The following is a 21,385-nucleotide window of genomic DNA, read 5'->3' on the forward strand; positions in this document are numbered from 1 at the left end:
CATTGCACACGACTAAGCCATCCCCACGCACACACTCACTTTAAACACTTTTTAAACACTCATCGTATTTTATCTATTTATTCTTACACATTTGCACTACCTCTTCTACCTCACGTTTGCATTTTTGTACATTTTACTTTTGTATATTGTATATGTTGTATATTGTTTGATCTTTATTATTTTACTTTTTACTGTATGAAATACAATCTCAGGAGGCTCATACAGAACCCAAGCATTTCACTATAATGTACCTTATATGTGACAAATAAAACAAAACTTGAAACGTTCCCAATAGGATCTATGATACAAACTGCTCTAGTGGAAAATAAATACCAAAATAGCAGTGAACGTCAGGAACATTCTTGTGGCATCACAGTGCCAGTAGATGGCGCTACACTCACATGTCCTTGACGTTGTCAATGTTGGCGTAGATCTTTGCAATGAAGGCGTTCACTTGGTCCTGTAAGATTCCAGAAAGACTGAGGTAAGAAACTCATTTATGAAAATCATCATCAAAAGCACCGCTGGAGATTCACACACGACGCGTCAGACGTGTCCTGTGGAGGTTTGAGTGAGTTCCTTCCTTCCTTGTAAGTTGCTGACGTCTTTTCAGTGTCACCAAGGCGGTGGTGGAAGAAGTACACAGTTCCTTTACTTAAGTAAAAGTAGAAATACCCAGATAAATTACTACTCTGGTAAGAGTAAAAGCCCTCCATTCAAATTCGACTTAAGTAAAAGTAGAAAAGTATTTGCTATTGAATGTACTTAAGTATCTAAAGTAAAAGAATGCATTCTACATAACGTTTGTGTATTCCAGGGCTTGGGAGCATTCAAACCTCGAGCCATTGACCTCTAAAAGTTATGTTACAGTGGTGTGTGGTCCCGTTATGCTGCTTTGATTAAAGGTTATGTTAAAGTGGTATGTGGTCCAGTTATGCTGCTCCGATTACGTCCTCTTGAAGTTGACCGGCTTCAAATGTGAAAGCATATCATCTTTATACATTTTTGCCATGTTTTCCATGCAAAATCTTTTCCTTCAAAGTAACTACTAACTGATGGGTTCAGATGAATGTAGTGGAGTAAAAAAGTACAACATTTCCTTTGAAATGTAGTGGGAGTAAAAGTATAACGTTCCCTAAAATGAAAATATTCACGTAAAGTACAAGTATCGCAAAAAAAAAACCAACAAATATCAAAACTCGTATCTTGGAATATACCTGTACACCCCTCGGTATTATTATTGAATGATGTTTTTGAGTTTGCAGTGAATCCACAGCTAAAGAGATTGGTTTTATCGGGTATCACAGTAGCCAAAAAGCTGATCGCATCACGCTGGTTTCAACCGGAAAAAATGTGCCGTAAAGTTTGGTTTCTTACATATCTCGATGTAATTTACCATGAAATATCTACAGCAAGAATTCTGGGTCTCAATGAATCCAAAATGTCAATGTGGTTAGAAGTGGTGGAGAGAATAAAAGCTAGCTTATAATGGTGGTGTCTGGTTAGGTGCGAGGGATAGTGGAGGTACTTCTCAAGGTGGGGTCCGGGAGGGGGGGGTTCGAGCTGAGCATATGTGTGTAGGTTTTTTTTTTTTAGATAACAGGTATTATGGGTATATCTTATATAAGACAACTAACTAAAAGGTGATCTCATTGGATGTGCCCTGACAATTAATGCTTGTATATCTTATCGTGTGTTGTCATGTTTGTTTATATGTTTGTTTAAAAAATAATAAAAAATAAAATACAAAAGTATCGCAAAATTGTACTTAAGTACAGTACTTGAGTAAAAGTACTTAGTTACTTCCCGCCACTGCACCAAGGCAAATCCCCATTGTCTACAATCTACATGCATTGTATTCAGCTGATTGTGATGAAACCTACCTGACGCTGTCTGTAGAGAAGAGGCAGAGAGAAGGCAGCAATCACACCTGGTTAGAAAGAGGGGAAGGAATGAATTGAAAATGAATTGAATGGGGGAGGGACCCTGATGTAAACAAGACGAAAGTCTTTCTCTGGTCTGCATCCCCTTATTAACAATTGTGTGTATTGAGCCGTACTACCCATTCTGCAATCTGTTAATAAAGTTTTCAATCAATCAATCAATCAATCAATCAAGGTAGAGGATATAACTACTGTACACATCATTTCAGTAGCTGGCAAGCATACAGTACATTAACATTTAGTCATTTAGCTGAACGCTACCTGTACAACAGGTCAGCAGGAGTAACAATGTTCATCAAACAGTGCTGAACGTGAGTGCTACAGACTTGAGTGCATTATCAGCATAGTAGGTAAGGTATAGATTCCTTAGTAGCAGAGTGCATACTCGTAAAAGACAGTACAATGATGGTTAGTAGTTTTCTTAATTCATTTATTATTATTTAATCTTTTAATTTCAGATATTGATTAAAGAAGTGTGTTTTTCGTCGATTAGGGTTTGGGCTGTCTGCCCTGACTGTGGTGGGCAGTACAGTACACACCACGTCTCTTTATGTGCTCCATATTATTATGTAGTCATATATATGTGTGTGTGTGTGTGTGTGTGTGTGTGTGTGTGTGTGTGTGTGTGTGTGTGTGTGTGTGTGTGTGTGTGTGTGTGTGTGTGTGTGTGTGTCTGTGTGTGTGTGTGTGTGTGTGTGTGTGTGTGTGTGTGTGTGTGTGTGTGTGTGTGTGTGTCTGTGTGCGTGTGTGTCTATCTGTCTGTCTGTCTATCTGTCTGTGTGTGTGTGTGTGTGTGTGTGTGTGTGTGTGTGTGTGTGTGTGTGTGTGTGTGTGTGTGTGTGTGTGCGTGCGTGCGCGTGCGTGCGTGCGTGTGTGTGTGTATGTCTGTCTATGTGTGTGTGTGTGTGTGTGTGTGTGTATGTGTGTGTGTGTGTGTGTGTGTGTGTGTGTGTGAGTGTGTGTGTGAGTGTGTGTCTGTCTGTCTATCTGTCTGTGTGTGTGTGTGTGTATGTCTGTCTATATGTGTGTGTGTGTGTGTGTGTGTGTGTGTGTGTGTGTGTGTGTGTGTGTGTGTGTGTGTGTGTGTCTGTGTGAGTGTGTGTCTGTCTGTCTATCTGTCTGTGTGTGTGTATGTCTGTCTATATGTGTGTGTGTGTGTGTGTGTGTGTGTGTGTGTGTGTGTGTGTGTGTGTGTGTGTGTGTGTGTGTGTGTGTGTGAGTGTGTGTCTCACCTATGATGAGCAGAGTAAGGCCGCATTGGTTTCCCAGCAGCTTCACCAGGTAAACCAGCGCCAGGAACTAAGAGAAGGAGACAGAAGAAGAAGAAGAATGGAGATCACGATTCTCTCACACGATTCTTATTTTTTCAATAAAATAATTTATTGCACTCCTTCTTATACAGACAACAACATAACATATATCAAAGTGCTTAACTTGAACTTAAACATAACATATGAAAGTGCTTGACTTAAACTTAAAAGTCTCTTGTAACATACAAAATAACTCCAGTCTCTCTTCCTCTCTTACGCCCCGTGTGTGGGACGCGTGTGCATCGCGGCACTTTGCTCTCGTCAGTCAGGGCGTCATTTGACAAGCGCTCCGTAAAATGACCACCTTTGGTTCTGACCTTTGTCCCAAGTCCCGACTTTAGCGTCAGAATGTTATGAAGTGGACGGCCATTTTGGATAATCACGCTGTTTTTACCGGTACACACATTACAAAACATCTACAAAACTAATTTTCCATGGGCGGTCAGGTGGCGTAGCGGAGATTGCGCTCGTCACTAATGCAAGAGGCTGCGGTCTCGACTCCCGGAGTCAGCATTGCTTGAGGCTTGGGCTGATCGCTATACTAACTCGTTTGGCTGGGTTAGGGGGAGGAGGGCAAGTCATGGGTGGGAATCTGGCGTTGTGGACAGCAACGCCTACAGGTCAGGTCTGGGCGCTTGCTCAGCGGAGGCGGGACTTGATGAAGGCAGCGTGACCTCCCACGCGTTACACTCTACCAATGAGAGTCCTCGCTGCCAGGTGAAAAAAGAGTCACTGGCTGTCGCTGCATGTGTCGGAGGAAGCATGCGGATGACTTGCGGATGACTTCAGGGTTCCCTTGTACCGACCAGTAGGAGAACATGCGCACAACAACCAGGTAGGGGAGGGGGGGAATTGGCACAACGACTAAAATCGGGACGGGGAGAAAAACAGAGAGAAAAAAAGAAAAAGAAAAAAAAGAAAAGAAAATCATTTTTCATGGGATTTTTATTAAACTTTGGACTGTATGACTACTGTATGACAGTCCTAAGACTTCAGGCTATGGAACCGTTGTGTTGTCCAGCTCCTACCTCTCATCTGGAACCCAAAAACAGGAATCTGGCGACAAGTCAACACAAAAGTAAGAAAATATATTGAATGTTGAATTAATACCGTGTTTTGCTTTACATTGTGTAAGTGTGATTGATATCGCAACTGGGACTGTTCCAAAGCAAATCGACCCCTCGTCCCGGGCATGAGACAGTCCATGCAGAGACCAGGGGCGGAATCCACAAAGAATGGATTGCACGGTGCTAATTGCGCCCTTACTTACAATTCATTATGAATTGAAAATGGGGGACCCTGATGTAAACAAGACGAAAGTCTTTCTCTGGTCTGCACCCCCTTAACAATTGTGTGTATTGAGCCGTACTGTATTGTACCCATTCTGCAATCTGTTAATAAAATGTTCAATCAATCAATCACCTGCGCGGTGATTGATTGATTGAAAATTGTATACGTGTTCAGCAATATTGTGTTGTGTGATTTGATAGTTTTATAAATTGCAATTCGTCATTATGTTTCTTCATTATTTCACCATAGTGAGAAGATAAAATAATATTGCTTATGGAAATAAAATGTCAAAATTAACTGTATTTATAAGAAGAAAAAGAAGCCATGAATCAATTACCAGATTCAATTCAGACTTTTAAAGATGCCTTCACATGTATTTTACACCCTTTAAAAATGTAATAACAATTTCAAAAAATATATGTTTTTTTCCACCAAATTGTTCAATAAACTACCAAAAATGGCTTCATTGAGATGCAAGGATCTATGTTGCAAATTGGTAACAAGCATCCATTGTTATTTACCAGGAATTCCAAAATCGGCAGCTTATTATCCTTGTCATATTGATACCTACTCAGCTTTCTGTGTACGTTGAAGCTAAAGGTGTCGAGTTACCACATACTGGACCATGATAGGTTCAACCTATTAGTGACATCACACATGCAACTCGGATTTCAGGGAAGTACAGAGAAGCTCCTCCCTCTCCATGGAAAGAATGTGAAAAAGTTGCACAAAGTTCTGCACAAATAACAATCTGCAGAGTCAAAGTCACGCCTCCAAGAGGAGGTAACCATAAAAAGATAACATGTTTGAGTAGGGGGGATCTTTAAGCAATCAAGTCAACAGGCATGTGATTACATCATTATCATCAAGTACCATGAGAAATATCACGATACCGGGCGTCAAATTATCAATAAAATATCATAGAGGGGGAAACAATGTATTATAATATTTTACTGTATTGAAATTTCACCCACCACCCCACCACCCCACATTCCTGTTTTCATACGAAGCAAGTACAGTTGTAATATCGCCCAAAGTAGACAAATACTACGAGGTAATACTACGTTACTCCATGTTAACCTTCTGTAGTGTGGCAGTGAAAGGGTTAATACTGCGCGCCAGACTCGCCCCGATGAAACGATGACTAATGATGACATACATCATGCAGTGTTACCAGATCGCCCGCCACCACGATGCAGAGCACCGTGATATAATATATAGCCTGACGTGACCTGCCCTCGGGCAAGGCTGGGGCGACAGATTCCATGGATAACAGGATTACAGTAATCTTATTAAAAGAAAAATAACGGGTAACTGTAATCTGGTACAGACAGGAGGGGGGGGGGCAGTCTGGGGGGGGGGGGGGGGGGGGGGCAGTTTACAGACATGTTTGAGAAAGGTAAAGGGCTATAGGCTAACTGTAGGCTACCCTCCATGAAGTAGTCAGTGGTCAGATTGGACATTACGAACGTACAGTAACCTTTCCAGCTCTCTGCTGTCAGGGGTGTGGTTGTTTCCCCATATATCCCACACAGCCTCCCCGTTCAGTCACAGAAGCGCTCCGTCTGAAACGGGACACCCCAGTCTTGGACGGAACGAGACCCTGGCTTATCCCCCCCCCCTCCCCCCGCCCCCGCCTCCCTGCGTAGGACCACCGGTGTGTCTTGCTGCACATACCAGCCAGGTCAGGGTTGAGACCGGGAGGAGGGTCTGGAGCTCGAGTCAGCATACTGTACTGTAGGCAGGTCACTCTGACTCACGAGTTAGTTAACCCTTAACCGAGTCTCTGTCCTGTTATATACTGTTATATATAAGGGGCGACAGTGGCTCGGGAGGTAGAGCAGTCGTCTGGCAATCGGTAGGTTCCCGGTTCGATTCCCGCTCAGCGTGTCGATGTGTCCTTGAGCAAGACACTTAACCCCCTAATTGCTCCCGATGAGCAGGTTGGCACCTCGCATGCCGTGCCTCTAGTTCTAATGCCATGAGAAAGTACATATTCTATTCCACTGTATTTCTATTCTAATTGAGTGTATACTATATTCTACTACATCCTGCACACAATTGTACAGCCCTATCCTATATATTCTATCATTTTTATTTAGTTTATATATTCCATTTGATTTTATTCTACTTTAATTGTCCGTTAATGTCGACGCACCAAACGACCAAGACAAATTCCTTGTATGTGCAAACGTACTGTACTTGGCAATAAAGACCTTTCTGTTTCTGATGTAATCATTGTGCAGATTGTGGTATGCCCCCAGTCAAAGGGGTGCAAAATGTCCTGTACATATAGTATTACTGTGGCGACATGCTTCACGGACGTGCAAGACTGACCCAGTAAGGGCCTGAAATACACTCGGATAATGTCATACGTCTATTCTGCTGCCGGCCACAGACGCTGTGGTCCAGTCGAGGCAAACGGCATGGATCACAAAGTAATGGGACAGGGAACTATTCTTTTTTATTGTGAATCTTTTTTATGCACGTCAATGGGCAATGGTTTTATATGATCGTTTATTGTCTCTCGGTGGTGTCATGTGACTCAACTCCGAGACTTGGACTGATTTTCTGGACTCGGACTCAGACTTTGGACAGTTTTTTTGTTATTTCTTTGTAATAGGCCCTATTCATTTGGCATTGGATATTGATAGCTAGTGCATTTGTTTGGCTATTGTGTCACAAAGTAAAATAAACTCCCTGACCGCTGTGTCATTTATCTTAGACCTTCTTTTATTTGTACGTCAGCTCTTTGGCTGCCAGAGTGGAGTGGACTCAACCTTGATGACTTGGACTCGGACTAGGGTAATGGGGACTCGACTCAGGCTCTTCTTTGGTGACTCGGACTTGGACTCGGACTCGAACACTGGGGACTCGAGACTGGACTCGGACTTGAGATTTAGCGACTCGACTACAACACTGTCATGTGGTGATGTTACTAAAAGCCTTCTTTGCACTAGTGTTGTCAAAAATATTGAAAAATCGATACATATCGATTCTGCATATTTAAAACGGTTTCAATACTCATTTCCCGAAATATCGATTTAATTATTCATAAAAATTAAAGAAAAATTGTATAAGGAAGTTGCATGTGTTCATTTCAATACCTGTAATAGTACAGTAGTCCACACACACACGTGCATTCAGTTAAGTTGGAATATGACTGTAATACAAACAGTTCAGTTTGTTAGGTACATGCAACACAGACTACAGTGTTTACATCTGTCTGCTTGAGAAAATACCATGTTCTGCAATAAAAATGATTGAAGTGAGATGAACAGTTATTTTTAAATGTGTGATCTAAAGATAAACAAAGTGTTTTAAAAGTGTTATATTTATCTTCTCTTATAGTACAAGAGAGAAGCTGAGGAGAATCAACCAGCAACAAAAGCAAAATTTATTAAAAGAAAATAAAAATAAAAAATTAACATTTTAAGATTGAACCTTTTCCCCCGTGGTATCGAAAATGGTATCGAATATCAATACTTTTCAAGGTATCGTATCGAAGTTCGAAATTCCAGTATCGTGACAACACTACTTTGCACACCTGTGTCTTGAACAGGTACGTCCACAGGGGGGACTAGGAATCACAGTGGAGTCCTGCACACTTCCTCAGATACTGGAGTCGACCCTGATGAGGGTCAGGTTACTGAACGGTAGTACTCAGCAAAGAGAATGCGTGTGGGAATTTTTATTTATTTCAAATTCTTCATTCATTTATTTTGCATAATATTAAAACGTATGAGGGGCGACAGTGGCTCGGGAGGTAGAGCAGTTGTCTGGTATTCCGGAGGTTCCCGGTTCAATTCCCGTTCCTCCCGGGCAGCATGTCGAAGTGTCCTTGAGCAAGTCACTTAACCCCTTGAGCAAGACACTTAACCCCTTAACCCCTTAACACTTAACCCCCGATGAGCAGGTTGGCACCTTGCATGGTTGCCTCCACCGTCGGTGTGTGAAAATTATGAGGTAACATGTAGGGGGTTCCCAAAAGGTCCTCAAGGGGTTAATCAAGTGGGAATCCCTCATGACATCACATACTATATCTAATTTAAGGAAAACACAGGGACTCTACTGTACTTGTTGTGATCTCACGTCATAATGAACGTGTGATGTTTTGGTATCACGGTGCACAATTCTGTTATTCTAAATTAATGAATTAATGAAGCACACAACTCAAAACTCAAGAGTTTTTGTTTGGTTGTTTTGGATCTTTGGGCTGTATATTTTAGAATGTACTGTATATACATATTTTAGAATGTATATCTCTGACTGTGTACTCTTACACACACAATAAATCTTCTTATTTTAGATTTTTTTGACTACCTGAATGTTCATTGTGAGCGGTCTGTGGTGCTGAATTTCCCCCTCGGGATCAATAAAGTACTTCTATTCTATTCGATTCTATTCTCTATTGTTCTCACTTTACAATACCATACCAATGTGATGAACATCAATGGGGGACTGTATTAATATACGGCCTGAGACACCAACTCCAGTGTCTTCCTCTGACTCAGTGGTCTGGAAAAGGTCATCACTACTGTACCTCCCTGTACACTGGGATCAGCCAGTCGTCATGTTTTAATGTCATCTCTGCTTCACTACTGTAACTCACTGTATACTGGGATCAGCCAGTCGTCATGTTTTAATGTCATCTCTGCTTCACTACTGTAACTCACTGTACACTGGGATCAGCCAGTCGTCATGTTTTAATGTCATCTCTGCTTCACTACTGTACCTCCCTGTATACTGGGATCAGCCAGTCGTCATGTTTTAATGTCATCTCTGCTTCACTACTGTAACTCACTGTACACTGGGATCAGCCAGTCCTCCATTTCCCGCCTGCAGCTGGTCCTAAACGCAGCGGCCATGCTTCCGACTGGTCCCAGAAAGAGGGACCACATATCGCCCCTGTTTTGGCCTCTCTTCTTCACTGGCTCAGTGGCTTCCAGTTCGTTATAGAATTGATGTCAAGGGGCGGCTAGGTGGCGCAGTGGGCAAGGCGCTCGCCACTAACGCAGGAGATGCTGGGTTCGAGCCCAGCTCTCGGCGTTGCTACCAGCTTGGCTGGTCGTTCATACTAACGCAATTGGCAGTATTAGGGGGTGGGATGCCGGTGGGTGGGGATCGGACGTTGTGGACAGCGACTCCTACAGGTCGGTTGGTGCGCCTGCACAGTAGAATCAGGAAGCGACGGGGGCGGTGTGTCCCTCCCACGCAGACCCTCGCCGCTGAGAGATCGCGCTGTTCAGGTGAAAAGATGCGACGGCTGCCTCCTCGTGTACCGGAGGGGACACGTGATGCAAGGCTTCGTCCACATTGCAGCCGGCCTGTGGGAGGCATGGCCTAACAACGCTCGAGACAGGGGAGGGTAGAATTGGACAATACGAAATTGGGGAGGGGAGAAAAATAGAAAAATGGGGAGAAAAAAGTAGATACAAAAAAAGAATTGATGTCAAGGTATCTGCTCCAACTGGCAGCCTCCTATATCCCGCGTTCAAGACTAAAAAACCCAGAGGTGACCGTGTACAGTACGTTGTGCACACCGACAGTTTCATGAATGAGCTGAACGATGTGGCGTCGCCCTCTTCCCGTACTCTAAGCTCTTTAACATGGCTGCCGCACCCCATTACTGTCACTCAGTCCTCCTAATATGACCCACAATGCAAAACATTTAACACATCATCTTTTGCTATTAGCTAGAAATAGCGCTAACATTACAGTAGCTAGCAAAAACTAGAGCCAACGCCGGAATGCCAGTCGTGCCACACGCCACCTGAGTGGCCTTTCTACAGGGCTCTGCGACACAGGGACACAGGCGGAGACTCTTCTTATTGAAGAGTTGGCAAGATGGCACAAGCCCAGAGCAGATGGTCATTGTGTTGAAGCTAGGGCTGACCTCGACTAGTCAAATAGTCGACTAATCAATCAAAAGGAGCCATAGTCGACTGCCAATCTCTCAGTTGAATGCAAAAAAAAGGAAGAATGATAAATTCTTATTTTTTTGGATCATTCTTTCCAAAAGTAAAGAGGCCTAGAAGCGTGGCTAACGCTAAACACTTCCAATGCCGGAGCTCGGTGCGAGCTTTAGTGCTTCCTTGCCACCACCCACTTCAATGATAGAGCTCTCATATAACACATAAACTATGTCTTAAATTATGGCTATGTGTCTAATCTGGCCGTCGCTTATCAATGACTTGTTTGCAGTCAACATTGTCGAAACGGATTTCTTTTCTTTTTTTTATTATTATTATTATTTTTAATTTTTTTTTCTCCAATCCCACTGTTAGTCGTTATGCCAATTCCCAACCCCCTTCCTGGTTGTTGCGCACTTTCCCCTACTGTTGGTCCGAGAGGCCGGAGACTGCGCAGCCAGCCTGGCCGCGCAGATTCTCACTGGGAGAGTGTAACGTGTGGGAGGCCGCACTACCTCTCACCAGATCCTACCTTCGCTGAGCAGGCACCCCGACCGAACTGTAGGGGTCGCTGTCCACAACGCCCAGGACCCACCCACGGCTCCCCTCCCCCTAACTCAGCCAAACGAGTTAGTATAGCGATCAGCCCGAGCCAAGGCAATGCTGACTCTCCGGGAGTCGAGACCGCAGCCTCTTGCATTGGTGACGAGCACAATCTCCGCTACGCCACCTGACCGCCGCACGGATTGTTTTTTTAATCGGTTCATTTCCGTTTTATACCATTTTGAAAAACTTGTTTTTTTTTAAGTTTCAGGAAAATATAAAGATTCTGTGATAAACGCCCTTTAGTGGAATACACTGGAATACACAAAAAACGTTGTCATTTTTCGGCCTATTTATGAATCGTTTTCAAATAAACGCTAGATTATCGATAGTATATGTGTACTTATGCACGCTAGAGAAGCGGGCTGAAAAATCAAATCTCTTATTTTCCTGATCGCACACACACACACACAGGGCCCACGCTGATATCTCTGTGAAAAAAGCTCTGATTATCCTAAGACTGGTAAAATAGATTCCTTACCTCAGATCAGATGTTCTCCAAAAAGATTATTCCAATTCCTGATCGCCATTCCAAATATCGATCGCGTTTATTGCTCCAATGCTGTACTGTATGTACTCCACGCTGTTTTGAGGCTCGGAAATGACTTGGATCCTCTCGGGTGGCTTGCCCGAGAAGTAAAATGAGGAAGCTGGATCCCCCCCCCCCCCCCCCATGTGTTTTCATGCAATCCATTCCAATGGGGTGCAGTACCACAGGGAGACGATAGGGGGCGGTATTTTCCCAATGGAGCTCAGAGAGAGTTTGCAGCACTAACGTGAGACTAGATTGATGAAATATGAATTCAAATCGCTAATAAATAAAAAAAACTAGATATCGCGTTGTTGGCAATGAAAGTGTTAATAGCGCACATACCAGAGAGGCTAACTGCCTAAGAAAACGGGGCACTGTGTGCATCGATTACCTCAACGTGCACCAGGTGCACAGCCACACCCGCTCCCAGGTCTAATTAGCTTGACTCAGGGCAGGTGTGGCTGCTCCAACTAACACTGGCTACTGTTAAGACCGTCTTCGGTTAACAAACACTAGCGTTTGCTGTAACATTTTGCAGCTACATTGGTCTAATGTTTGGTAGCAGCCGAAGAGGAGCGCGAGACGCTTTGCAATGTGGGATAGATAGACCGTTTTAATGGCTTCAAACATGGGGGCAGTCACAATACAATCCCCCAGTTAGTTATTTAATGTGGCTTCACATATGTGAGCTAATGGTAGGCTTAGCTATCGCCTAGCTACATAGCCTATATTCATTCTTGTGATGTGAATTTATTCCATAGCGTCCAGCCCTACTTAGAGAAGAGATGATTATGTCAGTATGCTGGCAGATTCATTGACATTGGCCTTATCCAGGAGTGGAGCCTTCATCCCCGAGCTAGAATAACGAGGGTGACTGTTGGCAGGACAACGCTGTCATCTCCGGTCAGCAGGGGGAGGCGGGAGGATGATGATGATGACAGAGAGTAGCTGACAGATAAGAGAGCGACGGAGGGATGACTGGGGCGACGGAGGGATGACTGCGGTAATGAAAGAGGTCCCCGGGCAATTACAGCGAAGCAAATCCCTGAAGGCAGGGTCAGTCAGCCTCTCGTGAAGACGAGATTGGACCGAGATTGGACAGGGTTCAGGAGACAAAGGCAGCACAGAGGTAGATTAAAAGAGACTGAGATGAGATGGTCTGGCGAGAGGGAGGGAGAGAGAGAGAGAGAGAGAGAGAGAGAGAGAGAGGATCGGAGGAATGATAATAGGCCTAAGTCATTTTGAAAGGCTCTCTGGGACAACAAACACATTCCCTTGAACTACTAAAAAGTAAAATGCTGAGACGGTTCAGAACCCAGATAGTTCAGAACCCAGATAGTTCAGAACCCTGGAACAGAACAGAACCCTGGTACAGAAGAACAGAACCCTGGTACAGAAGAACAGAACATCACTCACCTTGAGGGAGTCGAAGAAGTTTCCCACAAACAGGAGTTTGATCAGAGTGTTGGCGGCCGCCACGGCCATCACAATAATCTTCTGCATGTAGTGGTCAACCTCCTCGCCATGCAGACTGATGTCCAGGGCCAGGTATGTCCTGAGAGAAGAGGAGATCATATACAGTAGGGTCAGACGGATGTGTAACAGATTGCAGAATGGATACAATACAGTACGGCTCAATACACACAATTGTTAACACTTTAAGTGCCGAAAACGTGTTTAGGCGTCCTTCCCCGCCATGCTCAAGTTGCAGAGGACGCCGTAACTCGTCTTTAATATCAATATTTCAAAAATCTGTGATCGAAATCATATTTTTCCTCCGCAGCCCTGAGACACAGTGCTGGCCTCCTCTCAACCCTCTAGCGGTTCAAGAGCGCCATCTGGTGGCCGATTGGCAGAAGCGCCAAACAGGAAGTCATGTGGATGAAGTGCTGATCGTCCATATTACTTCCGGGCACTCTCTATAGGTCCCGGGACTCGATCTCGACACAATACATAGCGATCCGTTGCCAATAACTCGATAAACAACATGATTTGGACGTATATACTATTATACAACCTGGAAATAGATCGCGTATTTCTACATCCCATAATAGGAATATTTCAGTTCCACGCTCATCGTCCAACGGCGCGAGGAAGATACGGTAAGATTCAGCGTTATTTTTGAACGTGTTCGATATAAACTGCTCTGATGATCATATCACCCACACTAGATGAATGATATAACGCTGCCCACGGAATTATAAACGATCCCCCGCCCATCCGGTCATCATCAGATGATACGTAGAAACTTCTAGAAGTACGTCCAATTGAAATTTTTGACAGATTCCTACCAAACTGTATTTCATCATCAATATAATGCATTTGGGGCTATAAATCACGTTCTGGAGAAAGCTGCAGAAAGAGATGAAAACATACTTATACTTTAGACCATATTTTACTATGAATATGTGAATGAAAAAGTTTAACGTTGCTACACAATGAACAATACATATAGGACCTTGAATGGGCCCTAATAATGGCAATCTAGCAATAGAATTTAAAAAGTTATAGCCCTGCAAAGAAGGGGAACTTCTCCATAGACAAATAGAGATGGCAACGGATGGTATATCATGAATTTAGCCTTAGGCAATCAAAGTGTTAAGGGGATGCAGACCAGAGAAAGACTTTCGTCTTGTTTACATCAGGGTCCCCCATTTTCAATTCATCAAGACATTTATGACATACAGATAAACAGTACTGTTACATCCAGACATTTATGACATACAAGATATACACATAGTACTGTTTAAGAGACAGAGTTTCTAAAAGATAGTATATACATTTGAGGGGGAATAAACTACATTGGAAGGGGTTGGGGGGGGGGGGGTCGATATTTACGGGGGCCAGTTTAGAATTGCAGCCTCCCGTAGGTGCTCTTTGAGAGCGGTTTTGAAGGTGGGTAGGGATTCACATTTGACCTCTTGACATACAAGATATACAAATATACAGTACTGTTTAAGAGAAAGAGATCATAAATATATATATATATACATTCGAGGGGGAAGAAACTGTACATTGGTATGTCCTGAAAGAGGAGGTATAGGGTTAGGGTCCACCTCATTTTTTGCATTTTGTTTGCATTTTGTACTTTAGTTTTGTATATTGTATATTTTGTATAGTGTTTGGTCTTTATTCTTTTACTTTTTGTTACTGTATGAAGCACAATCAGGAGGGTCATACAGAATCAGGCATTTTACTGTAATGTATATTATGTACCTTATATGTGACAAATAAAACACAACTTGAAAACTTGAACTTGAGAGAGGAGAGGGTTATATGAGAGCTAAATCAAAGACGCTACGTTGAAAAGACGTGTTTTGCTCAAAGGGAGAGTTATAGGGTTAGGCTATGACAGGCATGTGAAAGCACCAATAGGAAAGCAACGTTATGATAATAAACATGACCTTCCATTTATGATCCTCTTTTCTTATCCTGTTATATGTTCCTCTCCTGGGTCCTCCCCTTAATCACTCTCACTCTTTACACCAACTAATAATAACTAGATATCTAAAACCAGATCAGTGTCAGAATCACTTCCATTGCCATGTATCTTCGTGTAGTAGAGATGTCCGAGGGTAGGGTTACTGCAAGGGAGGCTCTGAGCTACATTCCCCTCTCACCAAATAGAAATTCTATCTAGTCACCCTGGCCAGAGTGCAGAGGTCAAAAGATCGTGGCTGTTCAAACGCCTGTGTGACCTCTGAGGTGTTGTGGCTGAGCCATCATCAGGCTGTTTGAGACATAGAGACAGGTAGCAGGCTATTCACAGAGAAAGGTCTGCCACAAAATTATTTTCATAAATTCAAACAAAAACAAAAGAGAATGTTCTTAACACTTTCAACACTGTTAAAAACTATGATTTTTCTTTTTCTTTTTTACACTTACTCCACCATTTGACATATCTAGAAGGTGTTTGTTTAATTTTCTTTTTTTAATTACATTTCTTCTAAATGATCATAATGAATACGACTCATAATCACATTTGGACATGTGTTGACTGCAGGCCAACCACATTAAAATCTTAATAACACATTAAATCCTTGCCACCACAGTGAAGTGCCCCAGGACAGAGAGAGAGAGAGAGAGCTTGGGAGAAGGTCCCTCCATGTACTTGGATGGGTTTGGTATCTTCCTCTGCGTAATGCTATACGGTCACACTTCCCTCTCCCCGACTCGACCCAACTCATCTAATGGGCCCCTTTTTAACGGCAGCCATCTTGACATGTCATCGCAGCAGGGTAAACGCAGGTGTAATTAATAACGCTAAGTATGGCACCGTTCCATTTAGGTGTGTCACACAGCCATTCCACGGAGACAGCATGCACAACACCATGGCTGCATTCAGTTCCAAATTAGCACATTCTCTCCCCTGGGTCTGAGCACTGTGGCGATTAGCCCCTTTCGTGACTTTCGGTTTGCAAGCCTGTGGCTTTTGTGACCGGAGTCACTTGCCCACCCGCCCCGATCACCCAGTAGAGCGATCACCAAGCGTCGTCAAGGGGCTCGCGGTGTGTCAAGAATACATCAGATCTGAATTTCAAAGATACCCAGCGTACAATATGGGTCTAACACAGCTTCACGATGGGGTCTGGAAGCTCGGAGTTGCTAATAAACAGTTTAAAACATTGTTACTCGACGAGTGGTATTTACAGACCGAACGTCCATCTCCGCCGTTGGTGTCACAGCGCATGCGCACCTAGCCGCGTTCACGTTACTGGGAAGAAGCGGAAGAACCAGAGGACATCTCGTTGCTACAACTAGGAAGCCTTCACGCTTTGACTCTATATATATATCTATGGATGAAACGCCCACATCCATACTTCCGCAATTCGTGACGCGAAGTGGGAGATATGGGGTCTATAAAAGAATCCCATATGTCCTAGTAGGAATTACCACTAGGAGGCTGACGTGAATGGTTTTTCCCAGTCGGAAACTGGTTCTTCCGCTTCTTCCCAGTAACGTGAACGCGGCATGGTGCGCATGCGCTGTGACACCAACGGCGGAGATGGACGTTCGGTCTGTAAATACCACTCGTCGAGTAACAATGTTTTAAACTGTTTATTAGCAACTCCGAGCTTCCAGACCCCATCGTGAAGCTGTGTTAGACCCATATTGTACGCTGGGTATCTTTGAAATTCAGATCTGATGTATTCTTGACACACCGCGAGCCCCTTGACGACGCTTGGTGATCGCTCTACTGGGTGATCGGGGCGGGTGGGCAAGTGACTCCGGTCACAAAAGCCACAGGCTTGCAAACCGAAAGTCACGAAAGGGGCTATGTGGCGATGGAATTCCTAACGTACAACAAGTGAACCCTTCTGGTTCTCTGCGAGGGAAGAAGGACAAGGGAACACCACCAGTGGAAATGGAGCGGCCCTTAGATCTCGTTAACACATTCACGGCCAGGGGTCGCTGTTTACCTTCTGTATAGAACGCCAGTGCTGTAAGTCAATTGGGCGTTTTGTTCACTTGCGAGTGCTTAAAATATATCTTATATTATAGCTATGGGTCTAATAACACCGTCGATTGTCAGTGAGTTGCTTCCAGTCAACGTAGACAAAACAGACTGTTTTTTCATCCGTACATTTCCGTTTTATACCGTTTTTTTTTTTTTTTTTTTTTTTTTTTTTTTTTTCCCCTCCATTTTCCTCCGATTTTCTCCCATCCCAATGTTAGTCGTATGCCAATTCCCAGTCCCTTCCTGGTCGCTGCGCACTTACCCCCCACAGTCAGATCATCTGGGAGAGTGGAGGCTACCACGTGCTTCCTCCGACACACGTCCAGCCAATCACAGCTTCTTTTCACCTGGCAGCGCGGATTCTCATCGAGAGGGCGTAGCGTGTGGGAGGATCACACTATCCCCCTCAAGTCCTATCCGCGCTTAGCAGGCGCCCCGACCGAACTGTAGGAGTCGCTGTTTACAACGACCCGGACCCACCCCGCCAGCTTCTCCCACCCTCTAATACAGCCAATTGTATTAGTGCAGACGGCCAGCCAAGCTGGTGACAACCCCGGAGCTGTGAGCTGGATTCGAACAGGCGAATCCACCTCACAGCTCCGGGGTTGGTGACGAACGCAATCTCCGCTCGGCCACCTAACCGCCCGTTTTATACCATTTTGAATATTATTCTTAGTAATCCCAGGAAAAGACGCGATAATAGCGTTTTAGTGGAATGCATTATCACGGTCATTTTTCGCCTGATTATCTAATCATCCTGAAATCAACGCTAGATTATCATTATTATGTCTCCTCGTGCATACATGAAATGGGCCCTGGAGCGCGGAGCTCGCCCCCCCCCCCCCCCCTCCCACCGCAGCCAACGGTAAACAGCCACACACAACACACACAGACAGCTTCAATCGCGGGAGAAAGAAATAAACACATTAAACAGTTAAACACATATATATACACAGGGCACGAAATTAGAGCCCGCCACCCGCCAATGGCGGGCATATTTTAGGTTTGGCGAGTGACACTGAGAGGTCTGCCCGCCACCTGGCGTGTAGTTCATACTCTTATTTTGAAAATCCTGTGCGGGTCTCATTTCCGCCCCAAGCGCAGCTCCGGCAGTTAGCAACGTTCGGTTCATATGATACTCTTATTTTGAAAATCCCCTCGTGAGCATATCCGCCCGGCTGCAGCAACAACAACAGTAGCTCAGCGCAGCTCAGCGTTTGTAGACGTTAGACAGAGTGGCTTCAGAGTTCCGAAATAAGTGCCTGTTGTTTTTTCCCCCACAAGGGGTCAAATGCATCTAACATGCTTTCCATCCTCGCCATTCCTTTATGCCCACGTCGCGTTAAATACCGAAATTAACGTTGCGTTAGCGTGAGCTAACTAAGCTAAGCTGATAGAGCGATAGAGAGCACAGCAGAGGTCCACTAGGGACTGGGAAGGAGGGGGGATTACTGCATTATCGAGATAGCCCCACTAACAGGATCTGGCCGGTACTGCACCTTCTGACTCCCAATATGCCTTTTCCAGCCAAAATACAGCGCTGTGATAGGATATTAATATCGGAAAAAAATGAAAAACGAACCAAAAACAGTGAACAGGAGGTCTATTTGTATTAAAAACAATAGATTGTTTTTCATTTAAATGTCTGGAAGAGATCAAAAATAAAAATGTCAAATGATATTTCCATTGCCTTTTTTTTTGTTGATTTAAATGTTACTGATTGTGTAAAATGGGCATATAATATCGTCTCATATTGATCGCAGGCACCTGAATCGAATCGTATCGTATCATGGCAGACTTTGTGATATCGGAAAATATCATATCGTTGTCCAAAGAATCGATATCGTATCGTATCGTGATGAAACTGGTGATTCCCACCCCTACACGGTAGGCAACGTTAGCTCACGTTAGCTCTATATGTCCCAGTAAACTAAATAGTTCACTGAGGCGTTGTCTTAACATTATCTAGCCGGCTAGCAGTAGCTACAGATAGCTCCTGATATCAATGTCTTATAACATTGATTCGATGCGTATTCGAGCTGAGGGCATGCTGAATGTGATTTGACCAATAGGGTCCAGCTGCAGCGCCAGAGAATCCTGGCTGCATCTGGAGGCTACTAAGTATACACACAGACAGTGGAGCTGTTTGCAGATAGCGAGAAGTCACTTCAGAGAGAGAGAGAGAGAGTACAAATTTAACTCTGGCCTCTTTAAGTGTCTATTCTTCAACGTAATAGCTTATCTACTTGAAATGTACTGACATTTTTTTATATATGTGACACAAAAATGCGTATTTTTTTTGGTCGGTAAGAAATATGCTTGGCGGGTAGAATTTTCCCATCTACCCGCCACTGGCCGGTGAGTCAAAAAGTTAATTTCGTGCCACATGATTGGCCGTCAAGTGTTGGCTCCCAATCACGTATATATATACGCGGATGGCCCCGGATCTGTTAAAATATTTGCAATATTATGTTTTTTTTGTTCGTTTTTTGTACAAACTGATGGCCTTTAAATTGCACAGGATGAATTTTCTGTTCATATGTCTATACTACTATACTACTATACAATGGAACCCAAAGGAAAAACACTCAGAACAGATCGCTAGCGTGTCCGTGATGAAGAAAGACAGGAGCACTCGGATTGGTCCCCGGGGGGGGGGGGGGGGGAGGACGACTGGATGGGTCGAGCGCAGAGAGGCATTTCATCGGTGACTCAATGCCTGTGTGTGTGTGTTCCTGTGTGTCGGCCATCTTACATCTGCTGTTAGTGACTGACTAGCTGTCCAACACCACCTACTCCCTCCTGCTTTGAAGCCCCTCCCTCTCGTCCTTCCCCTTCACTGCCACATTTTACATTTACATTTAGTAATTTAGCTGAACGCTTTTATCCAAAGCGACTTACAAGTTCTGTACGACAAGTCATCAGGAAGGGCACAACGCTTTCAGCTGAGTAACAATGTTCATCAAAGTGTTGAGTGCTACAGTGTAGGTTAGTTTATTAGGACAAGTGCATGACAGTAAGGTTAGTTAGGGTTAGATAAAAAAAAAATTATTACTATTATTATTATTATTTATTTATTTATTTTACGTCAGGGAAACTAAAAGGGAGAGGAGGTGCGCGGGCTCACTTGAAGGGGTGCGAGCCGTCGCCCCAGTTGAGGATGTAGAGGAGCTTGTGGTAGATGCACGCGGCGATGGTGAAGCACATGACGGCCAGGGAGAGGGTGGAGATCACCGTGACCACGCTGAGCTGGAACAGGGACAGCAGGCCCACCACGATCCCCGTCAGGACCTACCGGTCCTCTCCGTGTCCTTCCAGTAGATCAGGTCCATTACTGAGGGGGGGTGGGGGGAGTAGGAGGAGGGGGAGAGGAGGAGGAGGGGGAGGGGGGGAGGAGGAGGGGAGGAGGAGGAGGGGGAGGAAGAGGAGGAGGAGGGGGAGAGGGAGGAGAGGGGGAGGAGGGATGAGGGGGAGGAGGAGGGAGGGAAGGGGAGGAGGAGGAGGAGGAGGGGGAGAGGGAGAGGGAGGAGAGGGGGAGGAGGAGGAGGAGACAGAGGAGGAGAGGGAGGAGGAGGAGACAGAGGAGGAGGAAGAGGGGGAGGAAGATGAGAAGGAGGGGGAGGAAGATGAGGAGGAGAGGAGGAGGAGGAAGAGGAGGAGGAGGAGGAGGGGGAGGAGGCGGAGGAGACAGAGGAGGAGGAAGAGGAGACAGAGGAGGAGGAGGAGGAGGTGGAGGAGGAAGAGGTGGAGGAAGGGAGGAGGGGGGAGGGGCGGAGGAGACAGAGGAGGAGGAAGAGGAGACAGAGGAGGAGGAGGAGGAGTTGGAGGAGGAGAGGTGGAGGAGAGGAGGAGACAGAGGAGGAGAGGGATGAGGAGGAGACAGAGGAGGAGGAGGAGGAGGAGGAGGAGACGGGAGGATGAGGAGGAGTAAGGAGGTAGAGGCAGAGGGGAAGAACAAAAGAGAGAAGGAGAGAGCAGGTATGTGTGAGGGAGGGTAGAACAGTTAAAGAGAGGGATGGAGGAGGGAGGGAGAGAGAGAGGGGGGGAGAAAGAGAGGGGGGAGCAAGAGAGTTACAATGTTACAATGTAGTAACATGAAGCAAATCCTTAAAAGCAGATGGACCTTTTATAAACAAGACTGAGATGGTCTGGCCAGAGAGAGAGGGAGAGAGAGAGAGAGAGAGAGAGAGAGAGAGCGAGAGCGAGAGAGCGAGAGAGAGAGAGAGAGAGAGAGAGAGAGAGAGAGAGAGAGAGAGAGAGAGAGAGAGAGAGAGAGAGAGAGGGAGAGAGAGAGGAGAGGGAGAGAGAGCGAGAGAGAGGGGAGTTTATAGACCATA

At 44.8% G+C, this 21,385-nt stretch overlaps 1 pseudogene across 1 annotated transcript; it reads right to left on the reverse strand.

Moving 5' to 3' along the window:
* Window positions 1-401: 401 nt before the first annotated feature.
* Window positions 402-20,380, reverse strand: LOC311248700 (reticulon-2-like; annotated as a pseudogene). Its single transcript, XR_014621033.1, has 5 exons — window positions 20,176-20,380; window positions 13,007-13,145; window positions 3,176-3,242; window positions 1,884-1,930; window positions 402-460 (listed from the first exon to the last, which is right to left on the reverse strand). The product of XR_014621033.1 is annotated as a reticulon-2-like (transcript).
* Window positions 20,381-21,385: the final 1,005 nt, after the last annotated feature.

Source organism: Notolepis coatsorum (assembly GCF_963971535.1).
Source record: "Notolepis coatsorum genome assembly, contig: SCAFFOLD_2713, whole genome shotgun sequence".
NCBI classification, from domain to species: Eukaryota; Metazoa; Chordata; class Actinopteri; order Aulopiformes; family Paralepididae; genus Notolepis; species Notolepis coatsorum.